The sequence below is a fragment of the Podarcis filfolensis genome (genome assembly GCF_964270895.1).
Source record: "Podarcis filfolensis genome assembly, chromosome: W".
In the NCBI taxonomy this organism is placed as follows: domain Eukaryota; kingdom Metazoa; phylum Chordata; class Lepidosauria; order Squamata; family Lacertidae; genus Podarcis; species Podarcis filfolensis.
The window spans coordinates 4,455,858-4,470,952 of NC_139619.1; the positions used below are offsets into that span (position 1 = coordinate 4,455,858).

General features: G+C 47.9%; 2 long non-coding RNA genes across 2 annotated transcripts in view; one reads left to right on the forward strand and one right to left on the reverse strand.

Annotated features, from left to right (window-relative positions):
- The window catches only part of LOC310753795, a 537,002-nt gene that overhangs the window by 501,689 nt on the left and 20,218 nt on the right, over positions 1-15,095 (forward strand). The gene's annotated exons all lie outside the window — the stretch shown is intronic.
- Positions 6,151-7,642, reverse strand: LOC310753667. Its single transcript, XR_014543437.1, has 3 exons — positions 7,590-7,642; positions 6,982-7,066; positions 6,151-6,280 (listed from the first exon to the last, which is right to left on the reverse strand). It is a non-coding gene; the product is annotated as an uncharacterized lncRNA (long non-coding RNA).

The window sequence follows — 15,095 nt, forward strand, 5'->3', positions numbered from 1 at the left end:
TCTTGTTAATTTAATTTCAATTTAAGTCTGTTAATCCTACTCACAAGTAGTTGCTTTTAAGTCCAAATTCTTGGGAAGAAATCAGCGCTCTCCGATCATGGCGATGCGGCTTCACTCAACAGGCTGGGTAGACGACCCTCAGCACCGCGCCGCTCACCCGCTGCCGCTCCGAAGCCTTTAAAAAGGCTCCTTTGCGGTTTTGGGGGGGCGCAAAAGGTGCCCGCCGGGTCTCCTCGTTCACAGGCTTCCGCGCCTGTGATTTTTAGGGGTTCCCGCTTTGCCGTAGCGGCAGGACCCAAACCCGCTGAGCAGACTTCCCCCGGAGCTCGGGGGAAAATCCGCCAATTAATCGCTGGCGCTGACCGGAAGTCCCCGTTATTCCCAATCAGGGGTCCGTGGCCCCATCCCTTGCTTCCCTCCAACTAATTTGCTCTCATTTTGGCATGGCAATAGCATACATTTTATGGGCGGTCTTGTTGTTTTTAGTATACCTAAAATCCTTTGCTTATTACCCCACATTTTGTTCAAAAAATTGCTTTGCCGAGGTAACTACCATAGAGTTATCAAATTTTTCAAAAGTAGGGGGTGGCTTTTGAAAAATAAGGGGTCCTCAGTAATCAGCCAATTAGGAACCACTGATCTAGTTCCATCCCCTACAATGCAGGAATAATGCAGTTGGCCTATACAGGGATCAAACTTATGACCTTGGCATTATCAGCACCCCGCTCTGAACATCTGCGTCATCTTCAGAGTTGTTGTTGTGGGAGCTGTAGTTCACCAAAGTAAATATTGAAAGGATCCTCTTTTCACATCAAGGACAGACCATGCCAAACATCTACTTTATGCACAAAATTGACTCCCCAAGCTCTTCTTGTGTTTTAAGACGCTGGGATGTGGGGAGCCGGAAATTCCACTGGGCTGGCAGAAGCCCCTTTTGTGACTCAATAGAGCTCTGTCTTCAACCCCAATTTTAGTTTGGAAAACTCATCCCTTTTCCTTTAACACACTCCCCTCCCCCCACTTTCCTGCATTCCACTCTTTTCCATATCGAAAGCAATTTCTAATGTCCACTGCCAGGACCAGCTGAGGATGTTTTTGCTTGAGGCAGAAACATCCTGAGCCTTTTTTTAAAAAAAATAATATTTATTACTTTTAAAGATTACAGAAAAGGAAAAGAAAAAGAAAAAAGACAAGAGAGAAAAAACAAAAAATAGAAAAGAAACAATACAATACAATATATAAGCAATACAAAACACAACCTAAACACATTAAACTAAACTAAACAAAACCCTAACCCACCTTAACGCTAAACAAAACAAAACAATAACCATTTAAAAACATACATCACACCTTTTCCATACTCTACCTTTCATTCCCTTGTTTCCTCGACTTCCTCTCACCTCCCTTTTTGTATTCCACTTCTATTAATTGTTTCAGCAAATCCTTTCCATCTTTCTCTATTTTCTGTCATATTATAAATATCTTAACATATTTTTTATCATTAAAACTAAAATACTTATATATGCTTAACTCCTTATAACATTTCTGCTAAGGCCATAAAATTTCTTTCCACCATTTTTCTATCATTCATTAATTGTACAGTATTTCTATATATAAACTTTAAATTCTCTAATCTTCTTCCACCATCTCCTCTCCCTGGTTTCGGATTCTGCCAGTCCTTTCCGTCAATTCCATATAGTCCATCAACCTGGAGATCTTATGTCCGAGGCTCTTAACTCTCTTCCAGGTCCCTTCTGCAGGTCTTCTTCATATTCTTTAATGCCAAAGAGCAGATCTCGGGAAGACTCCAACCTAACAATGCTTTTATTCCTTCCGGACAGGTCAGCCAAATTTCCATAGTTGAAGCTGAGGTCTATAAGATGTTTCATGACATGTTTCAAAATTCCTCCAAATCCAAAGGCCCCCAGAACTCCAATCTCCTCCAGACCCAAGTCCATGTCCCAAAAGTCAGTTAATCCCTGCATAGAGGGATCTTTCCAACTTTCCTTCTTCCGTCCAAGCCGGGATCCAATCCTCAAAATCTGGCTTTTTCTAGATTCAATCATAGAAGGCCTCAACTTGTAATCCTCAATTTGCTTCTGTAAGGCTGAGGATCCCGCTTGTATTACTTTAGGCTCAACAACCACAGCTTTCTCTTTCTCCTCCACAATCTGTCCTGCCAAAGTAGATTCTTGTACCAAGTCCTGAATTATTTCTGTGTTGGTGCTCACTTTTTAACTCCAATTAGTCACTTTTTGATCCAAGTTGTCAATTTTAAAAGACATGTCATCCGTCTTCTTATCAAGCTGTTCCAGTGAGTATCTTATCTTACATAACACCGTCACAATGGCTTCTCCTGTCAACATTTTGAATGGTCCAAGGTCAATCTCTGGTTCTCACAATTACTTATCTTGCAGCTGGTGATTCCCCAGTTGCACTCCTGTGACAGTTTCAAAGACTCCCTCTAGAGGGAAACAGTCTCCACTTGTATCAATCCTTTCGAACACAATTCAAGCCATAAAAATAGTTTCAATTTCCAGTTACTTTCCCTCCTTTTTAAACGCAGAAGAGGACAATGGAAACAGTATCTTTCTCTTATATAACTAGCTGTCAAAAATGTTCTGTTCGCAGTCAATGGACTCTCCCAAAACTTCACTCTTTCTGGCAGCCCTTTTCCAGGTTTGGACCAGTGGTAATTTGGTTTTTCAATCTCTCCTGCAGGCTCGCTAAGTCCAAAATTTCCCCCCTCTTCTCCTGCTTCCAAGGGGGGTTTTGTAGTTTTAACCGATGAAAATTTAATCCTTTGCCAAGAGCTTTCAAAGACTTTAGCTTATAACGTCTTTGCTTCAATCTATTTACAAAAGGGGAAGGCGGACTTCCTGTTTAAGACCTTCCCCGTTTCGATGCCAAATTAAGATATTTAAAGATCCAAGTTCTACTCACGGGTAGTTGTTTAAAATCCAATTGTCCACAGGAAAAAGTCAGCGCTCTCCGGCAACAGCAATGCGGCTTCACTCCATGAAAGAAGCAGTCAATTCGAAGCACCGCGCCACTCACCCCACATCGCTCCGTATCCCCAAAACAGGGTTTCCCCGCGAGTAGGGGAGGCGCTGAAGGTGCCAGCCGAATCCCAAGTTCACAAGCTTCTCCCGCATGTGATTTCAGAGGGTCTCCGCCTTCACCGTGGCGATCAGACCCTGCCTTCCACGGAGCAAGTTCCTCCCGATCGGAGGAGCTCCGCCATTGCCGGAGGCGCCAACCCGGAAGACTAGAAACACCCTGAGCCTTGCCTCTGCTTCTCCTTTAGGAAAGGAGGCTGGAGAGGAGCAGGTTGTGTTGGCAAAACCGTCACAAGGGCCTGACCGTGGTCACAATAGTGGCATGGCTGCAAGCATGGTGCTCTATGGACCTTGATCTGCCCCCCCTTGAGCCAATGGCCTCGCAACGCCTCATGCGCAGGTTGGCCCTGCCAATTCCTAGGGTGCCCAGTTGGATTATTTCAGTGGGGAAGGGGGAAGTTCCCAATCCTGTTCCACTGCTCTCCGCCTGCTTCCCCCCCCCCAAGTGATCCATCTAGCCTCCACTCCATCCCACTTCAAATGAAAATAAATAATAAAAGAGCTCCCATCCAGACTCTGCAGTCTCCATAGCTGCTCTCAGAGCTCCAGACTCCTTTGGTCATTTTGGGGACTCCCTTGAGAAGAACAAGTGGACATCTAGGAGTTGCTGTTGGTGGTGGTGGCGGGAGCAGGGCTCAGCTCCTCCTGCTCTTAAGTGTGCTCTGCTCAGTTCTGCAGCCTTATCCCTTGGCACCAGGTGCACATATGCTCTCATAACCCCCTCAAGCCAAGCCCAGTTCTTTTTCTGCCTCTGTTCTCCCTCCTACCACTGAGCCCTGGAGACAAAGCTTAATGGGGAGAGGGGAGGGCAGACCTCCCCTCAAGAGTCTATGCAATAATTCGCAGCCAGCTGCTGCTGGGCTGAAACTTGCAAGCTGCAAGCAGTATGAGGAAGGAGAGCAATTGAGAAACACCTTGGGGAAGCAATGTAGCCCTCTTTCTGCACCTGCAAGCCTTGTTGTGAAGAGCGAAGTCAGATTCCATGGTATCTGCACGACCTGATGCCCCATGCAGCACCCCCTCTCCACAGCCTCTCCCTCATGTGTGCTGCGAGTGCCCAAGGCGGCTACATTTGGAAAGTCTGGCTGAGTTTCAGAGCAGTGGCAAAACCAGCAAAGGCAACTGTAGCTCCCCTCCAAACACTAGAACAATCTCTGCACAACGGATCTTTCATTTTGAAACAACCGCTTCCCAATAAATTAAGAGTGTGTGTGCACCAAGTACAGGAACCCAGGACAGAAAAGCAGAAAGACAAAGTTGCAGAACTTGGGGTCGGGTGGGGAGCCCAACCCAACCCAGCTGTACCCACTGCCTCAGCTCCCCTCCTGCTGCCCAGCCTGCGCCCCCTCCTCCTCCCTGGTCCCTTTAGGCAGTGCTTAGTGTCTCATGAAGAATGAACACCCTAGAACTCTACTTGGCAGAATGGGGACAGATAGCTGAACTATAGAGAGCAGGCTAAGGCGTACGTGGGCCACAGTGGCTGCCCTGCCCCTTCTTGATGAGCATCAAGGCTGGGGGGACAGAGAAAGAGGTCCTGCAATCCCAGGACAGGCCAGGAATCCTTATGCCTGGTACCCACCAAGAGTAGCACATGCTCAGCTGCAGCAGAAGGGGAGAGCGTGGACTACTGCGCAGGGACTGAGAGCAGCAGTGGTGGTAGTAGGATGGGCAGGGGAATGACTGTCCTCCAACAGGGTCCCTCCCCAAGCACCCTGAACCTGCTGCCAATGCCCTGGAACCATGTGGAAAGCCAAGTGTGCAACCGTGTCAGGAGTCAAGAGGAAAAGGTGGAAAGGGCGAAGCACAGGGAAGGGAGCTGGCACATGGCAAGATGGCACAAGGGGAAGGGCAGGCACCAGAGAACAGAGGCTGGGCCTTGCCTCTTCCCTCCCAACTTCGTCTCCAGTCACCCTTGGCACCTTTCGTAGTCATCCGCCCCCAGCAGGAAGCCCAGGAGGAAGCCGATGGCACTCGGCAGAACGTTGGGCAGAGGCCGTAGCAGGAGGCTGGCGAAGAGGGTGGCTGCAGGGAAGCGAAAACATTTGCATGAGAGGAGGCGGGAGCAGGAGGAAGGCCAGCTCCCAGCCAGGACAGGCAGGCCTTACCTAGCATGTTGCCACTGACGTTGTTGCTCTCAGAGTATTTCTGCAGCTCCCGCAGGAAAGCCACCACGAAGCGGAACACGTTCTGGTGCGACCGCGGCAACTTGCAGATCACCTGCAAGACAGGGAGGGGCGGTTTGGAGTTTCAGTGCAGAGCTTTGCTAGAGGAGGGGCATGGATCACTAGCACGGTGTACTTGTTATGTTTGCAGGTTTAGACCTGGCATAAAAAAAAAGAATGTTTAAAATGGTAACCGGACTAGAACTCTGCTGGGAACTTTGGGGAATAATACAACTGTAGAGTCGGAAGGGACCACAAGGGTTAACTAATCGAACCCCCTGCAATGCCTAAGGTGGGACTCGAACTCAGGACACTGAGATGAAGAGTCTTATGCTCTACCACCTGAGATATCTTGGGGGAAGGGCCATAGCTCTGCAGTAAACCACCTGCTTTTCATGCAGAAAGTCTCAGGCTCCACCCCCAGCATCTCCCAGGAGGGTAGGGAACATCCCTTGTCTGAAATCCTGGAGAGCCACTGCTTGTCAATTTCGACAATACTGAGCTAGATGGCCCAGTATATGGCCGCTTCCTGGGTTGGAAATTCAAGCGAGGTTCACTGAAACAGGTGGGCTATTGTTACAAGTCCTGGTCAGAAAGCAAAATGGCAACATGTGCGCACCCCACCCCCCTCCACAACCGAGAGGGATGGTTATCAAAGGAGACATCAGCAACCTCTGCAGTTAACAAGGCTTCCCAGACCAGACTAGCCCTCCTGCCAGTGTGCCGGTTTACTGGCTTTCAGGGATGTTTTAGTGGATTTCCTGTTACTCGCGGCAACATTTGGACTAGATGACTTTGGAAATCCCTTCTGATTCTATGCTTCTGTACACACCACAGACCAGCCAGGAAGAGATGGGGCTCTGGGGCCGACCTGGCGACAGAGGTGGCTGTCATGTGAGCACTCAAGGCAGCGCTGATACAGTTCATAGCAAAGGACTGGTTCTGGCACTGCCTCCAGGAAGATGAGCAGAGCTTCGGCCACCGAGTGGTCACTGCCAGCTATTGACAGCCTGGCAAGGGAAGTGTTCTGTCCTGTTACCTGCAGCCTGCCTCCTTCCCAGGCTGGTCCAAAGCAAGAAGCTTGGTCCTTATACATCTGGGCCCACCTTGCAAGTTCCCCCTTTTGGCGCAAGGTGGACCTTGAACCCGCAGCCCTGAGATTAAGAGTGTCACGCTCTACCAGCTGAGCCATCCCACTGTAATTATCCCACACCTCCCCTCTTGACGAAGCTGCCTGCAAAGCTGATCTGCCGAGGAAATGTCCTTCTGCAGGCATGGTTTCAATCCAAACAACAAATACTAATGGTCAACTCCAAAAGTGCGGTCAAGAAACCCTGCTTGCCAAAGAACAATTGAACGCACCCTTGAAGCTCCTTTGCAGCCATGTCTTTACCTGTCTCCACATCTGACACCACGTATGATGCTAGATGTGGGGCCTGCGGGCCTGTCAAGGTTCCCCACCTCTGCTCTATCTAGCCAGGCTGATGTTTTCAAATGGGGGTTAAAGCTGTGAAGCTGTTTGGATGCATGACTGGACTTGACTGTGGGCATTTCATTTTGCTGTGTCTCAGAGCCTTAAGGATGGGCTGGCCTAGCAACCTAAGCCACCAGGTATATAAAAGTGAGGTCCACTCCAGCCAAGAGCGAAAGAAAACCACCAAGCAGCCCTGCTCCCCAACAATGTCCCCCAAAGAGGATACGGATTGTCTCGGGAATGCTGGTGTCCAGGCACTCAATTCTCTCCTGCAGCTCGTCCTGCGTGCCCGGGGTCTGGAAGAGGTCCTCCTGAAGCAGAGTATCACCCATGCGTTCGGAAGGGATGAGGTACATCCTGGATAGCATGAAGAACAATCCAGCCCTGGGGTGCATAATGTGAGGTCGAGGAATGCCACAATGGAGAGAAGCCCATCACCAAGAGAGCTGGCACAAGGGCTGAGAATTGTATCCCACCTGCTTTCCACAGTAGCATTCCTACTACCCTTCTCCTGATTTGGGGCAATGGGAGAGTGAAATCATTCCCCGCTTCTTCTAGTGGCCAGTCTCAGAGAGCCGCTTTGCTAGGGATAGACAGACAATGGTTGGGAACACTTGGGTTCTTCTGAGCCGCTCTAAGGAATAGTATATGCTGGATGTCCCACCCGCTGCCGCTCCACCAAGGTGCCACTATACTCACAGCAGGAGCTTGTAAGAGCGAGTCGGTAGCTAAGATATAAATCAGTTGTGGGGTTTGGAACCTGCACACCCCAAAACTGGTACTGGATTCCAGCCCACACCCATCCTTTCAATGGTACCGTCCCCCTCAGCTCACCTGGTGGCAGGCATTCTTGAAGAGGTGGTCCACCAAAAGCCAGATCTCCTTGGCCGCTCAGTGGAGTCGTCACCATCCTGGGGTACGATATCCAGAAACTGCTTCTCCTGGAGGTCCAATGACAAGCGGGACTGGCATGAGAGCCTGACAGAATGTGTGCCTGTATGCATTCTTTCCTTGCTCCAGCTGGGTGGACAAGTCTTGCCCTCTGAGGCCACAACTAGGGCTGGGCGATAGCTGGCTTTCAACACGGTGATATATCACTAGCTAAACATTGCAATACACCAATATATCACAATGTCTGAAATAAGATGGAGCTATGTAGAGGCATTGGCTGGCTTCACAGTTTCCCCCCACATGGTGTTTTTTGCATAGTACACACACACATCATGATTCACAATATATTGCCAGGTCAGAAATTATGAAACCAGTCTCACTATCTAGACTTCAAGTTGATTTGAAAATATATCTATATTGACATATCGCCCGGCCCTAGCCACAGCAAGCATCTCGAGTGGGGAAACAAAAAACAAATTGCTTGCACCCCAAATCCAAGCTCCCCCTCCCCCTATTAATATGCAGCTAGTAATCCTCCCACTCCGGATGTGCAGTTCACCCAAAAGCTTACTAAATATGCAGCTGTGGACATGGGGTTTGGCTAGAGAGCCAATGTGGTGTAGTGGTTAAGAGCGATAGTGGTTAATCTGGGGAACCGGGTTCGCGTCTCTGCTCCTCCACATGCAGCTGCTGGGTGACCTTGGGCCAGTCACACTTCTCTGAAGTCTCTCAGCCCCACTCGCCTCACAGAGTGTTTGTTGGGGAGGAAGGTAAAGGAGAATGTTAGCCGCTTTGAGACTCCTTCGGGTAGTGATAAAGCGGGATATCAAATCCAAACTTCTCTTCTTCTAACATTTTATTTAAATTGGTGGAACCTGCCCTGGGACCTTAGGGTGAAGGGCAGGAAATAAGTAACAAAAACAGCAACACATGGATGGGCCTTCATAGGTTGATGGGCTGCAGCCCCAGCCAGCAGGATGAGATGATGGGGTCACATGTTCACCACCCCTTGTCTAGAGCACGTTGCAGAGGCAGTGGTAGAAACTGAGCAACAGCTGGAGCCCCAGCCCACGACTTTGTATGGGCAATGCAGCACACAGCAGCTGGTGAACAATGCCTCCGGCCTCCTTCCCATCTTCCTCTCCAGAAATGTTCAGGGTGGTTAGTTCTATCTCAAGCTACCACATTCAAGAGAAAGAGAAAGAGAGGAGGGGGGAGCAATGCATTTTGTTCCCACAATGGCCAACCACATGCCCTTGGGAGTCCATAGGGACACGGGGACAATAGCACTTTGTCCATAATGTTCCCCAGAAACTGGTAATCAAAAGCATGTGGTTTGTGATAATAGTGGCAAGAAATAGCCCTGACCGGTAGCCACTGATAAACATATCCTCCATGATTCTAAATGTCTACAGCTGTCCAAATTGACAGTCACCACTGTCTCCTTGTGGCTAGGATAATACACCCAAGTAGATATGATTTCGAGAGGAGTGACATTTCCCTGAGCCACCCCAAAGCAGCCACTACCGCTTCCCAAATGCCAGTGCTCAGGTGGTAAGAGTAAGCCAGAGTGGCATAGCCTGTGCAGCAGTTGCTGAGCACAGAGACAAGGAGAAAACTGGCTCTTGGGGCCAGAGGGGGCTGGCGCCTGCATCATGAGACTGGGCTTTCTGCCTCCCGGGCTGCCAATCGCAAGCGGACCCAGAGTCGAGCAGTGCAAAATCAGTTACAAGCAGTGATGGCAAATTCTGGTTTCGTCTCCGTTCTCCTCTGCCGAGTTCTACAAGGGCCACGTTGAGACTAGGGAAGAGACCAAAGCAGAGAGCTAGAGCCACCACCTGGACTGGATTTGAGTCAGAAGGCAGGCAGGTGCGGGTTGCCTGAGAGGAAAGTCAGGTTGGTGGGGTAGTGCCTGGTTTGCCCTAAGGGACCAGCTGCCACTGCATGGAGCAGCTGCTGATCGTTGACAAGGGCAACTCCATTTACGTGCCTTCGAGGCACACGCACACTGCCGCAAAGCTGGAAGGGGCACTTGAAGGGGCAAAAATGTCCCCCCTGAGGCATCTGATCAAGGCCTGTATTTTAAAATGAGCTTAAAGATTTGCAAATGTTTTATGCCAGGCAGAAAAGCAGCTGGCTAAGTACTTTGGCAGATGTTTATCTTCCTAAACAGCCCCCCCCCCCTGATTTATAGCAGTAGCCAAAATTCTCAAAGTTGTAAAAGGGAATTACAGGCTCGGAGCAAAGGTTATACTGACCCTACATATTACAGAATACAATCAAGCTGCTAAAACACTAATTAAGAGTTTGTAAATAGTAAGATTTATTGTTTAACAGAAAATAATACCATGTGATTCCCATTAGAGACTAGCCACATTTTCCTAAGGTTAAAGGGCAAGAGCTAATGGGAAAAGCAGCTGGCCGGGAAAGGGCGGTGTAAACTGAAGAGGTTTCTTTTGAAGCTATTTTTACTGAGTTCCTTTTTTACTTTGCAAAGACCTTTTCTTCTAAAAAGCTGTCTATGTTAATGTATGAGATTTGTTGGCTTAAATGTAAATATGCAAAGGATTTAGAAAGTAAGAAATGTTAGATTCTTATGTTAGATTCTTATTTCATTGACGGTGCGTGAGAATCTGAACCCAAGATCTCTGTTTAGACAAAAATTTAATACCATGAGCCATCTGTTTTAGCCATCTATTTTGGAATGGAGGGGAAAGGGGCAAAAGGTGATCTGGTAATTAAGGTGCCTTGTCGAGGCAAATGTAAGATATATGGCTACTTGTTTGCCATTTATGGATAGAAGGAAATATAGCTCTTTGTCTCCCATAAAAGGTAATAGGAAATGGGTGTATCTTTTATGATTGGTTCTAGCAAACAGCCAATAGGAATTTCAACCAGGCTGATTGGACAGAGGCAGCCAAAGGAGGAGCAAGGGGGCTGGGCTGAGGAAATATAAGTGCTGACCATCAGGGCTGGAGTGGGCAGAGCTTTGGTAACCATATACCACTGTGTCTCTCATTTATTTGTCTGACAAATAAATTATTTTAATTTCTCTATTGCTGCGTTGAATATTTCATTCCAGCTAAGCGTTAACCACAAGCAGGGTGCTACACCCCCAAGAGCACAAAAGCAGCAAAGTGGCATGGAAACAGCATCTCGACTCCCTCCCAGGAGCTTTGGTACCGACCTCTCAGGCCTGTGGAGAGTTGGAGCAAGGAGTTTTGCAGGGAGGCTGCTGGTTTTCAAAAGGCCTTTCAAAAGGGTTTCCGGAAGTTTAGAGGGTGTTTGCAGGCTTTTCCAATGCTGTCCCCAATATACGCAATTTCATTTAAACGCACGGTACCTCGGAACGCAACCCCCGTATAAACAGGGCGTTGCCTGTACCTGATTTGAGCCCGCTACAAGAACATCTAGAGGATAGCAAACCAACGGTTACCTTTTCTAGGAAGCTGTCTTCTCCCTGAGATCAGAGGAGGAAGGCAAGAGCAAAAGACAACCAAGGGTGTTAATGGCACAGGCCCTGAGAAGAGAAAGAAACAGCTCGTTGGCTGAACAGTATCTGGGCAGATGGCAGGGAAATGCACACGGTTCAGTGGCCCTGCGAAAGGGCAGGTGGGAGGACCAGAACCTGGGATGACTCAGTCAAGGCAAACAAAGGGCATGAACAGCACACAGGAAGCGGATGCAGAGCTACAGAAGCTGAAGCTGAATGCAGCGGAGGACCCCCAGCCCCCACATTTCTGAGTGGAAGAGCAGCTGTTTTTCAAGCAGGCAAGCAGAGTGGGAAGGGTAGACATCCAGCACAAGGCTTCCAAGGAGGTCCCGAAGCAGCTTGGTAGGTAGCTCCCACCAGTGGCGTAGCGTGGGGGGGTGCAGGGGGGGCCGGCCGCACCGGGCGCAACATCTGGGGGTTAGGGCAAATCCACGGGTTAGGGGGCGCAAATTACTTGCCTTGCCCCGGGTGCTGACAACCCACCCTACGCCACTGGCTCCCACTGATGGTGAGGAAATAGTCCTTGCCAGGGTCAAGGTGAAGGACAAAGATAGCCTCAGTCTTCTCTTCCTTGCTGACGTACACATCCAGGGAAATGTCCACCGTCTCACCTAAAATGGGAGGAGGTCAGGTAGATGCATTCTTTGGCACAGCCAAGTTGGCTTGTCTGTAAATTAAAAGTTAAGACGGTGAAGAATTGAACAGAAGGACACAATGCGAGCCTGCTGGATCAGGCCAATGGCCCATCTAGCACAGCATCCTGTTCTCACAGGTGTATGGGGGAAACCTTAACTTCAAGAATTAGGAACAGAAGTGACTCAGTTCCCACCCCACTTTCCTCTCTAGTCCTCCAAAGCAGCAGCTGCACAGAAGATGGTGACAGGATACTGGGGGGTGAGAGAAAGTGATCCTAACAAAAGAATATAAAAAGGGAAAGGATTTATTTGTCTCCTAAAGGATTTTTGCGCCCCCAGTGTAACTTTCTTTTTTAGTTTACATTTCATTGAGTTTTTAAAAGTTTGGCTAGTTCTATATGATCCCCAAGATTTTTTTGTGCCTCCACAACATAAAAATACGCATTGTTTTAAAAAAGTAATTTTTTGACGGACTGCTCTCACTGGTTCCCTGCGATGCCAAAAGGTGTCACGGAGATAAGTAACTATACAGCCTTTAGGGAAGTTTTTAATGTTTTATGATGGTTTTGCATATGTTGGAAGTCTGAGGCTGCCCCCCCTTGCCTTCCTTGCAGCATCCTTCTCAAAGAGCTAAGGCATGACTACGCTCACAGAGCTTAAATCCACCGTAAGGTGCAGCAATCAGGCCTCTGTTTCAACACAAAATACCAATGATCCTTATGCCAAGTGGGAGAAAGGTCCTCAACATGATGAACACACAAACCTTGGAGAGAAAAATGTAAAACAAAAAGCACCAGCAATTTAATTGGACTTAATGGAAGTCTCTGCTGATAAGAACATGTGAGCAACGCAGATTTTCCAGACAGATGCAAAACCTAGAGCAGGAAACCTTAGACCTTTAGATATTGCTGGACAGCAGCTATGCTGGGGCTGATGGGAGTCCAACAACATCTGGAGCGTGTGCTGAGCTAGGAAAGCCCTCTAACTGGGAAACTGCAGAGCAGTCCTACTTATTCCAAGGCAACCCTCCAACTTAATTGGGACTTGCTTCTAATTCAGGTTGCACAAACCTGCAACCTTAAAAAGGATTTGTAGAAGTCGCAGTCATCCTATGTTATAGCTACACTTTGCTCCTAACTGCCTGAAAGTGGTTTCTCTAGCCTAGGCTGGGGTATCCCAGACAAAGGAAATAAACAGGGCAAAATCCTAAACCACCACATATAACACAAAGATGTCTCTCACCTGGTCGTAGGTCAGAAGTCTCTGAAGCTCATTTTTAGTGATCAGATGACAATGCTGGAAAAAAGCAAAGCAACCACAGCTACAGGCTAGCTCACGGGGTTGGGGGGCGGGGGGCAGCCTGCTGCCACTTCCTGCAATATGTAGTAAGACTGATAACTAGGATTGGGCAGTATGATCATATTAGGCTAGTGCTCTGTGAACTAGACTGGCTCTTGAACTGCTTCCAGGCCCAATTCAGAGCATCCCATTTGGCCTTTCAAGTGTTTCAAGGTTTGGAAAAAGGGTACCAGAAGAAGGCCCACTTATGTTTGCACTGCTGAGGCATCTGATCAAGATCTGTATTTTAAAATGAGCTTAAAAATATATATTTGCAAATGTTTGTATCTCTCATGCCAGGCATAAAGCAGGTGGCTGAATACTCTGGCAGCTGTTTATCTTCCTGTTCAAGGGCCCCATTGATCTATAGCAGTATTTCAGGGTTGTAAAAGGAAATTACAGGCTGGGAGCAAAAGGTCACACTGACCATACAAATTATAGAATACAATCAAGCTACAAAAACACAATTAAGAATTGGTAAATAGTAATAATTATTGTGCCTCCCATTAAACTTGAGCCACATCTTCCTAAGGTTAAAAGGGAAAGAGCTAATAGAAACAGCAGCTGGCTTGAAAGGGGGGGGGTGTAGATCTAAGGGGTTGCTTTCAAAACTGTTTTTATTAAGTTCCTTTTTTTACTTTGAAAAGGCCTTTCCTTTCCTTCTAAAAAGCTATATATGTTAATGTATGAAATAAAGGTAAAGGTACCCCTGCCCGTACGGGCCAGTCGTGTCCGACTCTGGGGTTGTGCGCCCATCTCACTTAAGAGGCCAGGGGCCAGCGCTGTCCGGAGACACTTCCGGGTCACGTGGCCAGCGTGACGAAGCTGCTCTGGTGAGCCGGCACCAGCGCAGCACACGGAAACGCCGTTTACCTTCCCGCTAGTAAGCGGTCCCTATTTATCTACTTGTACGCGGGGGTGCTTTCGAACTGCTAGGTTGGCAGGCGCTGGGACCGAACGACGGGAGCGCACCCCGCCGCGGGGATTCGAACCGCCGACCTGACAATCGGCAAGTCCTAGGCGCTGAGGTTTTACCCACAGCGCCACCCGCGTCCCTTAATGTATGAAATATATTGGCTTAAATGTAATTATGCAAAAGATTTAGAAAGTAAGAAATGTTAGATTCTTATGTTAGATTCTTATTTCATAGAATCATAGAATCATGGAGTTGGAAGAGACCACAAGGGCCATCGAGTCCAACCCCCTGCCAAGCAGGAAACACCATCAGAGCACTCCTGACATATGGTTGTCAAGCCTCTGCTTAAAGACCTCCAAAGAAGGAGATCTTTCATTGATAATGTGTGAGAGGAGAACCCAAGATCCTTTTAAGATAAAAATTAAAAAACCATGCACCATCTGTTTTAGCCATCTGTTTTGCAGTGAATAGGGCAATAGGGCAAAAGGTGAAATGTTAATTAAGGTATAATAATTAAGGTATAATAATGTTAATCTAAGATATATGACTACTTATTTGCCATTTATAGATAGAAGGAAATATAGCTCTTTGTCTCCCATAAAAGGCAATAGGAAATGGGTGTATCTTTTATGATTGGTTCTAGCAAACAGCCAATAGGAATTTCAACCAGGCTGATTGGACAGAGGCAGCCAAAGGAGGAGCAAGGGGGCTGGGCTGAGGAAATATAAGTGCTGACCATCAGGGCTGGAGTGGGCAGAGCTTTGGTAACCATATACCACTGTGTCTCTCATTTATTTGTCTGACAAATAAATTATTATTTTAATTTCTCTATTGCTGCGTTGAATATTTCATTCCAGCTAAGCGTTAACCACAAGCAGGGTGCTACACTGCCTCTCCACTGACTAGAATCTTTAGCAGGGGCAGCCCTTTCCCAGGGAACTCCTGCTCTTTCAAGTATGGCAGGGCCTTTTCAGTCATGGCACCCTACCTTTCAGAATAATCTCCCAAAGAGGTTCACCTGGCCCCTGCTTTGATGTCCTTTCAGCAAAGACTTTTAGAATTTCCCC